This window comes from Canis lupus, chromosome 10, assembly GCF_003254725.2.
Source record: "Canis lupus dingo isolate Sandy chromosome 10, ASM325472v2, whole genome shotgun sequence".
Lineage (NCBI taxonomy): Eukaryota > Metazoa > Chordata > Mammalia > Carnivora > Canidae > Canis > Canis lupus.
Window position 1 is genome coordinate 2,640,167 of NC_064252.1, and position 17,234 is coordinate 2,657,400.

General features: G+C 39.6%; 1 long non-coding RNA gene across 1 annotated transcript in view; it reads left to right on the plus strand.

Moving 5' to 3' along the window:
• The first annotated feature begins 1,072 nt into the window (after window positions 1-1,072).
• LOC118350072 (uncharacterized) overlaps window positions 1,073-17,234 on the plus strand; it is a 59,354-nt gene continuing 43,192 nt past the window's right edge. Inside the window, exon 1 of the long non-coding RNA XR_004803220.2 lies at window positions 1,073-1,249. This is a non-coding gene — a long non-coding RNA (uncharacterized LOC118350072). The remainder of the gene's footprint in view (window positions 1,250-17,234) is intronic.

Consider the following 17,234-nt stretch of genomic DNA (forward strand, 5'->3'; position numbering starts at 1 on the left):
CTGGAATCAACCAGAGACTTCTTCATACATATCTGGTGCCTGGGCTGGGGCGCCTCAAATGTTGGGCTTAGCTGGAACTCTCAACCAGAATAAATACACGTGGCTCTCCATGTGGCTGGAGCTTCCTCAGAGCATGGTGACCTCAGGGTAGTTGTACAACTTACATGGCAGTTTGGGACTGCGAGAGCAGATGTTCCAGCAGCAAAAGGCAGATGCTGCATTTTATGACTTGGCTTCAGAAGTCACAGAGCGTTACTTCCTGTGTACTTTATTGATTAAGGTGATCACAAGCCTGCTGAAATTCAAGGACAGGAAGCATAGACTTCACCCCTTGATGTGAGGAATGTTCAAGAATTTGTAGCCTTGTGTTAGGATTGCCATGCAATAGCCGATGTTAGGTAGATTTCTTATCTATTTGAAAAGCAGAGTCAGCTACAGTGGGCAACCTAGACATTGCTCACCCCAGATGTTGCTCATATGGAGATAGTAAGCATAAAGATGCATTGAATTTGTAACCAACAGGGAGTGAAACATATGCAGAGAGAGAGAGAGAAAGAGAGAGAGGTTTAAGAGTACCGGAGATAGAGAGACAGACATGCTTAAAAAGGAGGTTCAAGACCTCTGGAAGATGTGCTTCAGGGATGTATGTACCCCTGAAATTGGTTGAAATATTTTGTATGTGGATTTTGAGAGCATTTTTTATTGTATATGTGAAGGCTTTCACCTCCAAAAATTTAAGAAATACCAATTTGAGGCAAGCCAATGTAAGCTAGAGTTGTGTGAGGAAAGAGGCCATGCATGTTTCATATCAAGGAAGCAGTTTGTGAGATGTTGAAACTAAAACAGGTAAATCAGCCAGGATGGGTGGAGTCCTGATGTGTTGGTCCACAGACTCAGGTATGCAAGAAATTGTGTATTTAAATTTTTCTATGCATCAGTTTAAATCTGGTGCTAAATCCTTCTTCTACTGAGCTCCCCAACCTCACATCCACCCTGGGGATGCGCCAATGACTTGCGGTTCTAAATATAGCCAGACGCCAGGGCACTGTCGATTACTAACCGGGCACTGTGATCTCACACCATGTGGTTTCCCTCAGGTTCAGACATCGCTCCTACACCAAGTATCCTTGGGATTTTAGGAATTTGCTGCTCAGGAGTCAGTGAACTGTGTGGTTTTTCCTTAGTGTTTTGCCATTTCCATAAAGGGAATCTAGTGACCCATCAGCCTTCATGTCCTGTCTGCTTTGAGGTAAGCTCACTATTTTCTCCCTCGACCTGTCTCTTCTTTCCTCCCCCTTCTGTTCACCTGGACAATCTCTTCCATGGTCTGGGGCTTTTCTAAAAACAGAAAGAATAGATGACTTCAAGGGACTTTTGTTTTCTCTTCTGTGAATCTCCTATGGTAATGAGATGCAAGTCTATTACCTGTTAGAAATGGGGATGGAAGAAAGATTAGAGAGGACAAAATATAGATTATCATCTCAAAAATACATCCTGCTCCTTGAGTCTTATTTCACTGGTAGGTGGATCTCAGTATTGATCAGCAGTTAGTGAAAATCTTTTGGCCTTTTCTCTATGCTTATTGTCTTATGCCCTCGAAATGGCTTCAGCCACTAGAGACATAGTGCCTACATTCCAACAATTTATATATTGCCCATCTTTTTTTTTTTTTTTTTTTTTTTAAGAGAGCAAGTGGGCAAGAGAGTGTGAGCAGGGGTGAGGGTGGGGGAGCAGAAACAGAGTGAGAGGGAGAGAGAGAATCTCAAGCAAACTCCATGCTCAGGGCAGAGCCTCACATAGGGCTCAATCTTGCAATCCTGAGATCACGACCTGAGCTAAAACTAAGAGTCTGTTGTTGCTTAACTGACTGAGCCACCTGGGTGTCCCAATGTATTGTCCATCCCAACCTTAGGTCATCTTCTAGGTTGACCCCAGGTTTACTCACATAAAGCACTATAATTTGGTAACCCTAGTGCCATCATATCACTGTAGAATCTCAGAATTTGAAATCAGAATATAATCTTACCTTGTACTTCATGTCTCAGGGTAAGAAAAAGAATGTCTTCATACCCTGAGATAAACCAAGCAAGCAAAACCAGGGTTACTTTATCTAGTGTTATTTCCCAAAGTGTCTGAGATTTCGATTGCTTTTATGTAAGTCATTAATGCTTTACTTCTGAGTTTTTCTTTCCTAAAAGAAGACAAAGGTCCGATCACTCTTTTGCATGAACTTTCCTTCTAGCATTCCTAATGATGGACATCCAGCCTTGCCACTTCCGGAGTGAATTCACCACTGCTAAAAAAAGCCTCTAACAAGTTTGGTCCACTCCAATCACTAGAAAATAATTTCTTATACTGAGCCAAATTTATCTTTTTGCAACTTCCATACATTATCTTTTTTTTTTTAATTTTTATTTATTTATGATAGTCACACACAGAGAGAGAGAGAGAGGCAGAGAGACATAGGCAGAGGGAGAAGCAGGCTCCCTGCACCGGGAGCCTGACGTGGGATTCGATCCCGGGTCTCCAGGATCGCGCCCTGGGCCAAAGGCAGGCGCCAAACCGCTACGCCACCCAGGGATCCCCATACATTATCTTGATTTTGTCTTGATTATATACTATAATCAAACCTAGTCCTGCTTATTGATTTGTTCCTTTTAGTATTTGAGGATGGTTATGGGATTTCTCTTTAGTTTTCTCTTCTGCCAATGAAACAGTTACTTCCTTCATCTATCTTATTTCTCAAATAACATGATTTCCACACCTGTGATTGTCTTGGGCATTCTGTTACTGATAAAACTGCCAGGTCACAGATTTGTCTCTCCCACGCCCCTGTTCCCTGAGGTCAAGGACTATGCCTCTTGTTTACCACTATGTCACTGGTTTCTAACATGATTCCTGTTAGAATCATAGGCGTATTGTAAGTACTCAATAAATATGAATTGAAGTAATGAAGTTAAAAAGTGTAGTACCTGGAAATAATTTATAGTGGTTACCAGTAAACAGTTTCAGCATTCTATCTTAAGCTTTTCTATACTTTCCCATTTTAAAAAAAATAATGGGAATATATTACTTTTATAATCTGAAAAGCAAAACAGCACAGCTTTATCTTTTAACCTGTTGTACAAGACTGGATATGATATTTCAGATGTAACAGACTAATGCAGACCCTTGTGGAATTATTACTTTCCTTGTACTCATGCTGTAATACTTCTGTTGCAGTTTAATGGTACATTTACCTTTTTAAGTATTGCTCATTCAAAACATTTGTTCTGTGCCTGTTTTGTACAAGCCACCCTGACATGTCTCAGGTAGCTTGGTCTACTCCTATCTTGAATTGAGTTTGCAGTTGCCGTACCTCCGGGTATTTTTCATATGAAGGAAGGAAAGAAGGAAGGAGTGGTGAAAATGCAATAATCTCTCTCTATTGGTCAAGTTAGCTTCATCCTCAGATTGTGAGTTTCTTGAAGCGGAGCTCTTTTTTCTTGGTCATCTTTACACTCTGTGCTTGTCATAAAGTCTTCAAAAGATGACTGGGTCTTGAACATCAAATAATCCTCTCAATCAGTTTTCTGTTCTTTGAAAATAGAATATGCTTCTTGACAAATAAAACGGAGTTCAGCATTTTTTTCTCACATCTATGAACATTGTACATCTTCCTATATCAGGGAGCTGATCACGAACTTGTTTTCTTTTTTCTATTGTACACAGTATTTAAAAATACAAAAAAAAAAAAAAAAACCAAAAACAAACCTTCCCCACCTTAAAAGTATACAATGAAAGCTTCAAGAGGGCAAATATCATTTTCTTGGAATTTGGCATGCGGTCTAGAACTGTGCCCAGTATTTATCGAGTGCAGAATAATAGCTAATATCTATAGCAAGGCATATATACAGAGTGCTTTACTTGCATTTTTCATTGGATATTCTCAGTAACATAAGAGAGATTATTTTCTCAATAGTGGTTCTATTATTTGATCCATTTTATTGATGAGGAAACACGCTTAGAGAGATTAAGTAGGTTATCCACATCAGATGGCCAGTGAGTAGTCAAGCCAAGATTTGAATCCAGAATACTCAAGATCAGGAGCTGACTTTTTACCCATCATGCTTCAGTACTATCTTAGATGATTGAATGACTAAAAAGCATCCTATCATTCTGGACTGTGGCCTCCTAGTACCATTCATGCATTCCATCTCTGTTTATTTACCTTCTAACTTTTTTACCTTTGGGAATGAATTCGGTACATTAAATGAATGTGGCTAGAGCATGAGGAACAAAAAGATGATGAATAGGATATGGATTTGGAGATAAATGTGAGGGCCAGAGCACACAAGCTTTGGAGAACTTTGAATTTTATGCAAGTGAAATTGAAAGTCATGGAAGGTTTAAAAATTTTTTTAAAAAATTAGCTCTAATTGGATTTAAGCATTTTGTTTGCTGTTGTAGATAGAAGTAGTTGGGGCAAGAGAAGAGGGAATTTAGACTGATTTGGCCATAGTGTTGATGGAAGTGTATGGAACTGGGATGAGTTTTATAGAGGTCCTTAATAGATATTTGTAGAATTAATGAACATATAATAGGTATAAAATACTCAGCATAGTTATTGGCTTGTAGCAAGTACTCAGTAAGTGGTGGTTATTATTATAATAATCATTATCCCTCTACTTCCAAGAAATGAAATGACAGTTATTAGCAGTCATGACTGATCAACTTCCTACTGTGCACTTTATCTTGGTCCCTTTAGCCCTTGCTACTTACTTTATAGAAGCTACTCTCTTAAAGTGACCTCTAAGCTGCTGAAATCAGTGTAATTTTATTTTTCATCCTCTGATACCTCTCTGAGCCTTTGACTTCCTGCTCCTTGACATGCCTTGACACCTGGAATGATATACTCTTCTAATTCTTCTTGCACATCTCTTGGGGCTCTTTCTCTGTGCCTCCTTTTCCTCCTCCTGCCCTCTCTGAATAGAGGTTACTCAAGAATCTGACCTTGAGAGCTTCATTCTTATATGCCAGGTCCACAAGGCCAAGTCCTCATCTCTGACCCTATTTCAAGGTTAGTTCTTCCTTTCCAACTGCTACCTTTTTCTTCCAAAGTCATGACCTAAAACTAGAAGAAGGGAGGGAACTCTATCTGTATCCTTCAGTTTCCTACTGAAGATTATAAAGATATATATAATTGGAAATCTAGGGAGGCACACAAAACATAATTTATCAAGGATAGGGTTCTTATAGAGAACTAAATTTCTGTTGAGGGAATTAGGAAGAGTTTTGAATTTGGCCTCAAATATCCATTCCTAAAATTAATCCTACATGTGCTTTTTGGGGCCAACCTATATGATATTCATTTTTACATTTTGAATAATTCATGTACCACCGACCAGCCCAGTAACATATTTCATTTTAAGGATATATCTATATTTCCTAACTCAGCTCTCAATTCTAATTACTACACTCAATTTCTGTTTCTCGATGGGAAGAGGAATTCTACATAGAACTGAACAACAGATAATGAACTCCATTAAATGGGGTGGACTGAGTAGGGCTTACTGAGAAGATTTAAGCACAAATTGGATTCTCTTTCTTCAGTTAGAAGTTTCATCAACTCTTAAATAGGTAAAAATTTATCAGCAGGTTTGGCACACTTTGAGGTGGGGGCATACCCTACTGTCTTCCTTTCTAGTCTCAAGAGTTCTTTGTGACCCTTTCTGTTAGATCCTGACATACACCTGTTTTCTTAACAAGTTTTTCTTATTATTAAGATGAATTTTGGAAAAGGGGAAAGGGAAGGACTGGTTGGGTGGCTTCCTTAACTTCCTGTATCCTAGAAAATACAAGATCCTTGTTCTTCTAGTACCATGGAGAAAAAATTCTGCTGTTTTAGGAGGTCAGGAGATTTTATGAGATTTCTGAGAGACTTTTAGGTAATATAAAATATGGAGCTTTGCTGGGGAAGCAAGGAAAAGGAAAGCTATTCATGTAGTTTATTCTTCAGATTTCTGCCTTTGGCACAAGTTTCAGGGCCCAAGCTTCTGACCTTGCAGAAGATGAGGGGGTCAGGCAGCTTTTGGGTTTCTTCGAAAGTGTATAGTCTCTACACAGCGCAGGCCTGAAAAGAAGTATCCTCCATGGCACCTTACACATAATGAAGACTTAATAATGGTTAAATAAGTGAGAAAATAGGAAGAAATGGCTCTTTTTACTTTGATTTTCAGAAACATCGAGGATGTCAGTGCTTACTGGTCTGAGTTGATTTGTATTATAGTCAACATGAAAGGAACAAGACTGCACTTTTTTTCTTCCATTTCAATGTCCTTTCTGGCTGGATTTTCAAAATGCTCCAATGTAAAAATTTCTAGCTTCTAAGGTTCTCTATATTAGATTCTTCCATAAGAGAAAGTAACCTTTTAATGTGGTTGTTTTCTTTTTATCCCCATTGCCTATTCCTATCCTCCACTTGCTCTTCAATTTATAACCATGTTCATGTTTTTTGTGACCTTCTGCTTCTATATTTTGTAAAATATGAGTTATTATATTGTGTGTATTAATTATATGGTATTGGGTTACAGATCTTCTATTATTGTTTTAACTTTTTTTCTGTGAATACTATGATCTACTGGGTAGCTGGGTGAATTTCCAACCCATAACCTTTAGTGCTGTGTGGTCCTCCATGGGGCCCATCTGTAACGTGATCTACTTACTCTTCAGGTGTTGAATATCCAGATTGCCTATGATTTCCCACTCCAAAAGTGGTATTGGGGCAAACGTGCTGGTACCTATCACTCTACTGATGTAGATGATTTTTCAGAGCATATATACCCAGGAGTGTGATTAAGGAGGCATATGTGCAAAATTGTTTTACTTAACTGCAGCCATTTTCTCTGTAGAATGACTTCCTAGTCTGCCTTCCTCCCAGCAGTTATGAAATCTCCTACGTTTTGTGTTCTTGCCAGCTTGGCATTATCCAGATCTCTACTTTTTGCTGGTCCAGTGGATATAAAGTGGTATCCCATTATTGCTTTTTTACTTACATTTTAAAAACTAATACATTTTTACTGTTTCTTTTCATATGTTGACTTTTTGTGTTTCATCTTCCCTAAATTGTTTTCTTTGCTTATTCTCAGTTGGAGTTCCTGTCTTTTCCTTGTTGATTGCAGGAATCCCTGTCAACTTCAGACATTGCAAATACCTTTTCCAAATCTGTCATGTCTCTGTCAACTTGGTCCATGACATGTTCTGTTGAAAAAATCCTTAAATTATCCTAGTAATGCAGAAGCCTAGTGTTATTAGAAGAGATTCATGTTCAACTGGGCAGAAATGTTGTTTGTTTGTTTTTTTTTTTTTTTTTTAATTTTTTTTTTTATTGGTGTTCAATTTACTAACATACAGAATAACACCCAGTGCCCGTCACCCATTCACTCCCACCCCCCGCCCTCCTCCCCTTCTACCACCCCTAGTTCGTTTCCCAGAGTTAGCAGTCTTTACGTTCTGTCTCCCTTTCTGATATTTCCCACACATTTCTTCTCCCTTCCCTTATTTTCCCTTTCACTATTATTTATGTTGTTTGACATAAAACTCCCCAAAAATATTTCCTCTGTCCTTTCTTAATGTCATAAAAATATTATTTTAATAACACGTTAATAAAGATCTTTGCCCTTAACAATATAAGATGTAAGACCAAAAACATTAACTTGATTTTATAAAAATTAAAGTTTCTGTAGACCTAACTAGAGAATGAGGTTTGCTTGTGGCATGTGTGTTAAAGAGCTTTCCTATCTAAGTGGAGAAGACTTTTTGAAGAATAATCTTATTCCCGGCAAAGTCTATTTGGCTCAGGGTTGCCTGGAAAAAAAGCACAGACCTGCCCAGGGGCTGAAGAATTTAAATGCCATTGTGTCTTCCATCCATCCTCCAACGAGCAACTTTTCATCAAGTCTTATTAAATATGAATGAAGAGAGAAAGACTCCACTGTGAAGCCACAATGGTTTATACTTATTTGGTTTCTGTTTTCCTTTTTGACCCATTATTATGGACTGAATGTTTGCATCCCCCTCCAAATCCATATGTTGAAATTCTAACCCCCAATGTGATAGTATTAGGAGGTAGGGACTTTGGGAGGTGGTAAATCCAAAAGGTGGAGCCCTCATGAATGAGATTAGTTCCTTAAGAAAAAGACCCTAGAAACCTCTCTCTTGCCCTCTCTACCGTATAAGAATATAACCAGAAAACCATTCTAGAATTCAGAGAGAGTTTTCACCAGAACCTATGCTGGCAACCTCCCTGATTTTGGATTTATAGTTCCCCAATCTTTAATAAGCCTGAACTAAGTAAGATGCCAGTCATTACTGACTAAAAATTAGTGAGAAAAATGTACCTTGGTTCCAAATAAGCTAGGTAGTGAACAAGTTCAAGCTTTATTCATAGTTGAATTTGGTGGTATAGTAATTTGAGTCATGACCTCTCAAAGTTTGTATCCACTTGGAACCTCAGAGTGCAACTTGATTTGAAAATCAGACCTTTGCAGATGTAATTAGTTCAGGTTCTTCATATGAAATCCTCCTAGATTTAGGATGGGCCCTAAATTCTGTTATTTGAAGAGAGGAGAGGACACAGAGCTACAGGTAAGGAAGGAGGCCATTTGAAGATGGAGGTAGAGATTGGAGGTACATGGCCACAAGTCAAGGAAGGCCAGGAATCACCAAATGTGGGGAAAAGAAGAGAAAAGATTCTCCCCTTGAGCCTTCAGAAGGAGCATGTGCCTTCTGAAATCTTGATTCTGAACATCTGGACTGTAGAGCTGTGAGGGAATAAATTTCTATTGTTGTAAGCCTCCAAATCTGTGATGATTTGTAACATCAGCGTGAGGAGGTTAGTACAGGTGGAGTGATGAAATGTCTGCTTTTCAGGCACAGATGTCCAGTGGTTACTGGTACCTGGAAAATCAGACCAGAATGAGGAGATTCTAAAATCTCCTGAGGAACTCACCTGCTAAGAAAGCTATTTGTATTAGTTATTGCTACTCAGAAAGTTGCCTGGTTTTGATGTAAAGACTCTGACACTACAGGTCAGTCCAAGTAATGGTCTAATTTTCCTGACACTTTTGCCACAACTTAACTCAAGTCTTACCTCATGTTCTAGGCATTTTAACTGACAGATAATCCCCAATATCCTTCCTTCATAGAAATGCTGCCTTTCCCCTTCATCTTAGGGGCATTTAAATGGCAGTGAAGATGGGGATGGGAAGAGTTAGGGGGATAAGCCTCATGTGAGTTTTGATGAGAGGGCTTATCCAACAGAAGGTCCATGAACACCATCAATTTATACAGTAATTCTTTGTTGAGAGGTTTGTATATGCCAGGCACTGGAGAGGTACTGGAGAGGGCTGGCTTCAGGCTTGATGTCCTTCTCAGATATTTTCTTCAGATCTGTGTGATCCATGTGAGTGATTGCCAAGCATCTCTGAGGCTGTCTGTCTTTTTCATGAGGTACCTCTTTGTACAAAATGATGCCCTGGGCTCTGACAAGAGCCTGATGCTTCCTCTCTGTGACCTCAACAAACTGTCCTCTGACTCTAATCCTTTGACTCCTTTTTGTGTCCTCCTGGGGGTGTATGATCCATCCCTCCCCCTGGCATAGAGCTTTCTAGCTCTTATGTCACGACCTCAGGTGACGTGAACTCACAGAGCTTTGAAAGCCAGCCAAATTTTACTACTCCCTATCCAGTGTCTAGGTCAGGTACACTCTATCTCCTAGATTCCTCTATGATGCCCAGATTCTCTTGGAACCTGACAAGAATGTCTCAGGATTCTAAACTCTATATTACTGCATACTTTAGGAGTTTCTTCTTGGCCACCACTCTCAAGGTTATTTCTAACTCTGGCAAAGATGCAGACACTATAAGAATATTGCTGATACTGAGAGACAAATGTGCCAAGAAGTAGAAACCATAGCATTATGAGAGACAAAGCAGATTATGACTTAATTAGATACATATAAGGAAAGAGATAACATGGAGATATTCACTGCCTAGGAGATGAAATTCAGAGTGGGGGATCAGTGAATGTGAGGAAAATGTTTTATTACTGGAAGAAGTATCTCAGTTGAGAAAGTCTGGGTGGCACTGAGTTGGCTTGGATTCCTCCAGGCCTGGGTGAGCCAAAAGCCAGAGATGTTACAGAGATGTTCAGGCGTGCAGTCTGGGTCTCCAAATAGGTCATTCAGGGTCACATTTCCTTTGTGGAGAGTAGAACTTGGGTCCTGCCAGGGTCCATCCCCTGTCAGGTCCGTTAGATGCAGTGGGAAGACGAGTTGGTCAGTATTCTGAGGGGCTGCATGGATGCTTAGGAAGACTTATTCTCAGGCCTCATGGTGGCATTGGAGGCTCAGTAACCTTTGCCTGGTAACTGCATCTGTCGGAATCTTGCATTGCAGAGTCTTGGCTCTTGGAGCTACCTTTATTTCAGCTTATTGGAAAGCCTGCTATTGATTAAGATTACCAAACTCTGCCTGACATTTAGAGCTCTTCACAATTTGGCCTTTCTCTTTTTTTCATGTTTAATTCTCAGTGCATTTCTCCATTCACCTGTCATCAGTCACAATCATCCCCTCATCATTTCTCATATGTGGCCTTCTGTCAACTAATGCTCAGCCATTGCTCAAGCTATTCCCTTTGCTTAGAATACCTTCTCTTGCTTAATGCCTATGGAAGTTCTACACATTCTTTATGTCTCAGCTTAAATTGCCACCCTCCCCAGACTTCCCGAGGAGGATTTAATGTTTTCTTCTTCCCCTTCCCTCTCCTTTCTAAACTTTGAATGTCTGCTATATAATGTACCACATTTTTGTCCTGTGCTGAAGTTATTTTATATACATTTCTGGTTTCTTATCGAGTTTGGAAGTACCATTTTTGGGGGGTGAAGTCTATATAACTCTGTTATACCTAAGACAATGTTTTGCATTTAGAGACACCTGTTAAGTTGGTTGAATTGAACTCTCTAAAGTTGAGGTAAATCACAGATGTTATTGCATATTGAACGTAGAAGACTGAATGGATTTTCAACATTAAAAATATTTCATTAACATCTGGTACAACATCCCACAAGTCTTTAGATTCTTTTTCTGGGCTCTGCTCCACTTCCTCACCATAGTTCTGAACTGCTTTTGGCTTTAGCCCTTGCTTAGTCTCCAGAAGGACTAAGCCATGCTCTTCATTGGATCTGGGTAGAGCTTGTTGTCCTGGCAGCTGCCTGGTTCACTTGCCAGACCAGAAGGTATCCAAACCCCTCCTGCTCCTAACTGCTCCTCTGTTAATGCTATTAGACTTTTCCTTTCAAGCTGATTCCTCTGTCTCTGGTCTCCTTACCAACGTACCCTAGAATACCAGAGCCAGGAATGTATAATAGTTACACATGAACTCTGGAATACTGTTGCCTAGGGTTGAATTCCAAATCTTACCACCTACTATGTGTTGTTTTGAGACAGATACTAAACATTGCCAAAGAAACTTTCAATGGTAAAATAGAAATAATATCAGATCAACTCATAGAATTCTCCTGAGGATTAAATGAGATGCAGGCAAGCACTTAGCAGAGCCTGGAACATAGAAAAATACTTAAATAAATAGTGGCTCCTATTCTTTGTCTCTCTTCTACATATTTTGTTACAAGTATTGTTTGGTACTCTTATTTGTATTATGCCCTATAAATACAATTTATCTTATTCCTCTAAAGTATCCCCATCAGAGATACAGAACGTATTTGCAAGATAAAGGCAACCCTCCATCTTCCTCTGAGAATCCCTAATCTCCCTCTACCCTCCACAGCTTTTTTCAATATGCTAATATCTGAGGCCATTCATTTTTATTTTCACCTGGAAACTAATGCCCTCACTGTGGAGCTATTCCCTTAATTTCACACTAATTTTTATGGAGAAAGATGTTTTATTATTGTTCTCTAGTATAAAAGAGCAGAGATATAAATAAAGCATCAAGAACAACCCTGTTTCCAAAGCACACCAAAACAAACAAACAAATCATAAACCTGTAACACACTTGGGCTGGTAAAGACAAGGCTCTAAACTTAAATTCCCCTTATGTTTAAAAACCTTCACAAATGTTAAATGAGTAAACTCTTAGAGCAGCTCTTTCAGATAAACCCTTAGATAGACACACTTTCTATCACAATTTTTGAGTCCATGTCAATATTGCAGGCTCCCTGGCCAGCCTATTGTCCTGTCCCTGAATTATGCATCTCATCTGCCAGTAAGGCCTGAAGTGATGCAGGAGGTAATCGATCGAAGGGCTTAATCAATGTTCAATAGAGGAAGGAAAGTCTAATGAACAAAATATAGGACTGGGAGCTAAGTCAGGTGTGAATTCCAATCTTTTCTTAGCCTGTAAGCAGAAGCCTAACTAGATGATTTCATTCCTAGAGCCCTTTCATCCAACTGCTTTTTGTCTCCCCACAGATGCTGCTCTCAGCTCCAAATCTACTCACGTGGGCAAGTGGTTGATGAGATCAAGAGAAAAAGATACGTAGCAGCAGCATGAGGGCAGGACCTGTGTTTTTCATCATTGTTTATCATAGGTCCCAGTGCGTGCTTGCCTGTGTATGTGTGTGTGTGTGTGCAAGTGCGTAGGTGCACACTTGTGTGCATTTCTTTTCCTTGGTATCTCTGTTTATTGATTCTGTTTCTGACCTTTAACCCTCCAACATTCATTCAATCAATCTCTATATACTGAGTACTGCTCTCTGGGGGGGAACGTGCTGGTGACCAGGAATTCAGATAAAATACAAGAATTCTCACCCTCAATTCTTAGTGATTTATTAGAAGAGAATGTTTGGCTTTATTTTGTTGCTTTTTTTTATTATGGACATTTTCAGGCATGCAAAAACAAAACAAAACAAAAGGAAAACTGTGAAACAAATCTCAATGTACTTACTATCCAACTGCAAAAATTATTAGTAAATGGCCAATTTTGTTTCCTATCCTCTTTTATCCACTAATTTTCCATCCTACACACAGACTAGATGATTATGAGGCCAATCCCAGTGTTTGCAACCTCCCCAGATGCTTCCTGGGTGTCATCTGAAACCAGGCAGGCCCCCAACACAAATGACAGGGAGAGATGGATGAAAGATGGAGGCCATTCCAGATTGACAGATGGCACGTTTAACAAGCAAGGGAACTTACATATGAGGCTTGTTTTGGTGACTGCAAGATCAACAGATCTTAGCATTTGCCCGCCAGAATCTTGAAAGTTTGTATGGAAACCTTAACTGAGGTCACTCACATATATACCAACCAAATGGTTTCAACACTCAATTCTATCTCAAGGCTACATCCTTGGGGCAGCTTCCGGGAACAGGGAAGGCAAGTGGAATGTGCATTCCAAGGATAGGGAAGAAGGTGAGGAGCCTCTCATTGCAGAAGTCCAACTCATGGGTTAACTGGCAGTCATGTCTGCTCAATAACCAACTCCAACAGCCTACTTGGGCAGGACGGTTTTGATTTCCCTAGATGGAGAATGAAGAGAAGACTCCTGTCTTACCAGTGTTCCTTCTTTCAGTAGCCCTTCTCACCTTCACGGGCTGCTTTCCACACTGCAGAGGCCTATTGAGAGAACCTCAGTCAGACCAGGCCCCTAGAAGAGCCCACTCACCCCTAATGCTTTTCTTTTCTTTTTTTTTTTTTTAAGATTTTATTTATTTATGAGAGAGAGAGAGAGAGAGAGAGAGAGAGGCAGAGACACAGGCAGAGGGAGAAGCAGGTTCCATGCAGGGAGCCCGACGTGGGACTCGATCCCGGGACTCCAGGATCACACCTTGGGCTGAAGGCAGGTGCTAAACCGCTGAGCCACCCAGGGATCCCTGCTTTTGTTTTCATAGAACCCCTCACCTCTGGCAAATTTTAAGAAAAGGGCAAGGACATTGGGTTTGAGTGTGGGACAGGACAGGGCTAATGACCCTGCCCTAGAAAGTAGATGTGAACCCACGGGCTGCTCTGCATGGCCCAATGCCAATGGCTGATCCTGAACTTCCTTCCAGCAGCTTCCAAGGCTCCTTAGGCCCAAACTTGACTAAAGGTGTCAGGTCTGCTGTGGGCTGGATTCTAGGTCATTGCCATTTGTGAGCTTTTTCTTGCTCTATTTTAGGATTTGGTGCTTGGGTTTGACATCAAACTGGCAGGGAGGGAGCTTGAGAAATAAGAGTATGAGAATAAGAGGAGTAGTAACAATGGCAAAAATAGGAGCAAGAAAACCAATACTTACTGAATTTACTCTAGGTAGGCACTCTTCTGAGTCTCTTACACGCACTTACCTGATAGGACAATTCTATAAAGTAGGTAGTATTATTGTCCCCAAGGCACAAAGAATTTAGATAACTTGACCATGGTCATGTGGCAGTGAGAAGCAGAGCTGGAATACAAGCCCCTGCAGCCTCATTCCAGAGTTCGCCCTCTTAACTGCTGTTTTTTTAGTGTTTCACGAACAACCACTAGCCTCTAGGGGAAAAGACGATGGCAAATAAAAGGGAAGGACAAGGGTGAGAGAAAGCCATCTAAAGAAATGAATAAACCAGGGGGTCTGGTTGTACATTTGTAATGTAACAAATATATCATACTAATGCGGGATATTAATAATGGAAGCAACTATGTGTGGGAAGGGACGGGATTAAATAAGAACTCTATACTGTCTGTGCTGTTTCCCCATAAACCTAAAACTACTCTAAAAATAAAATCTTTACAAAGTGGGGTCTCCCCAAGATAATATTGAATAATAAATTCGGATGACTGGCATGGTTGAAAGTAGAAGTTGGAGAAATTAAAACTTTCATGGTTAAAGACCATCAGGGGAGATTCCTCAAAAACTTGATTCCTTATGACTTTAATACATTGTAAGAATCGAATGAGATTCATATGTGTTAAAGCACTGAGTTAATGGAAAAGCTTCATATTTCTGATTTATATTTGCCTTCTTCTTGGGGCTGCATCTCTTCTCTTGTGGTTTCTGTTTCCTGCAAGTATGTCCTGCCAAGTCAATCTCTGTGCTGCTGGAAACTGGTTCCTTGTGTTCTGTGTTGTACCTGTATTTTCTCTTCTTTCTTTCTTTCTTTCTTTCTTTCTTTCTTTCTTTCTTTCTTTCTTTCTTTCTTTCTTTCTTCTCTCTCTCTCTCTTTCTTCTTTCTTTCTTTTTCTTTCTTTTTCTTTTCCTTTTCCTTCCTTCCTTCCTTCCTTCCTTCCTTCCTTCCTTCCTTCCTTCCTTCCTTCCTTCCTTCTTCCTTTCTTTCTTTCTTTCTTTCTTTCTTTCTTTCTTTCTTTCTTTCTTTCTTTCTTTCTTTCTTTCTTTCTTTCTTTCTTTCTTCTTTCTTCTTTCTTTCTTTCTTTCTTTCTTTCTTCTTTCTCTTTCTCTTTCTTTCTTTCTTTCTTTCTTTCTTTCTTTCTTTCTTTCTTTCTTTCTTTCTTTCTTCTTTTTTTAATTTTTATTTTTGTTTCTAAATTGTCCTTGTCCAAAGCACCTTTGCCCCAGAGTGACCCTAAAGACCACTCTGGTCCCACCATAGCCAATACTGGGGATGGAAATGAAGCCCAGGTGCACCTGCGTTAGTGTGAATGGTATGGATTTCCAAGCAAGATCCTGCTTCCCATGCATTTTCATGACTATGGCCCCAGCCATGTGCCCCATAATTATTGACTTATACATTTCCATTTTTCTTATAAATAAAGTGGATTGGGTAACTTCTGTTCCTGGGGGCTAATAGAACTAAGAACTGAGATGTTTAGCGTGCTACAAGTAACAAAACAAATATTCCCCAGACCAGCTAGATACGGTCTAATTTTGCTTATCTGCATGATCCAAGAGGAGATCATGAAGGACCCTGAGTAGGTACATCAAAGTTTTTAACTTAGCTAAATGGTTCAACTTTTATGAGTAGATTATAAAACCACAGGGCAGAGCTTTGACATCTTCATTAGGTTTTATAGCTCTGTGTAGACAGTGCTTAATAAATAATAGAGGCAATACTGCTCAATTGATAAAAATAGATCTTACTACTCAGAGAGCATTTGGGAATTAAGTCAGTTTATTCTATATATTGTAATTCAATCATACTTCAGAAGTTTTAGCCATGGGAAATTGCTAGAACTATAAAAGCAACAAGCCTTCCTTCTTTCCTTTACCAGTTTTTAGGAACCTGTAAAATAATCTAAGAATAAAATCAAAACAGGGAAAAATTAAGCTCACATGTTTGCTAAAAGAAAAAAAACAACCAGAGGTATTATTTAGGAGAAACAAAAGCATGATGTTTGAGAGTATACAAATTTTGAGAATTGTTTCCAGGTGCTACAAGTGAGATTAAAAGCTATTTCTGAATGTTAACCCACAAAAGTTGTTTTACCCGTGAGCAAGATGTTTGGGTAGGCACGCCACCGTTGTGTGAATGTGCAGTTGCCCCTACATGAAGACTCTCAGATACTTCAGAGTATCTCTTTTCAGTGCTCTGTTTCCCACCCAAAGGTCAACACTTCCTTTGGTGTTTTCCTTTGGGAAACACCAAAATCTGAATATCTATCCTAGACACTCAGGTTTTCCAGTTGTGGCTTCTCCCCAAACTAGAGTTAGGATTGCTTAGACTCTGTCCTCTGCTACCCTTTGCTTTGTCTATGAACATTGTTCCCTCTCAAAATGGAACCCTGTCTAGAGGCTCTAGGGTATCTGGTCATAGCTTCAGTTCTTGGCTTTACTCCCCATTATCACAGATGTAGTATTTTCTCAGGCCCTTTATGTTCTTTGTTCAGCATGTGACACTTAATGGGACAGCCCTATTTTTATTAATGGCTGTTGCACTCTGTGGCCATTTACAATGTACAAGTCACTTTTGCATATTTGTGAGCATACAGGACACAAAAATAGAGCCTAGTAATTCCATTGTTCTTGTATACCCAACCTCGTGTGAATAATTTCCATTGCATATGAGGGTTAGATAAGATGTGCTCTTTTTATCTTCTTATACTGTATACTAGCTATTGGATTTTAGCCTTTGCCTTATGAGGCATGTCTTGGTTGTTATTTATTTTCTTTCTTTGAATGGTCAACATGAAGAACCATTACCATCAAGACAAAACGCTTCTCACATGGTACCACCCTGCACTCCATAGGTTTTGTTCTGTTGGGAAAATGAAACCCCAGCCTTGGACTTCCTTCCATCATATGTGAAAACACTAGCTGACACTT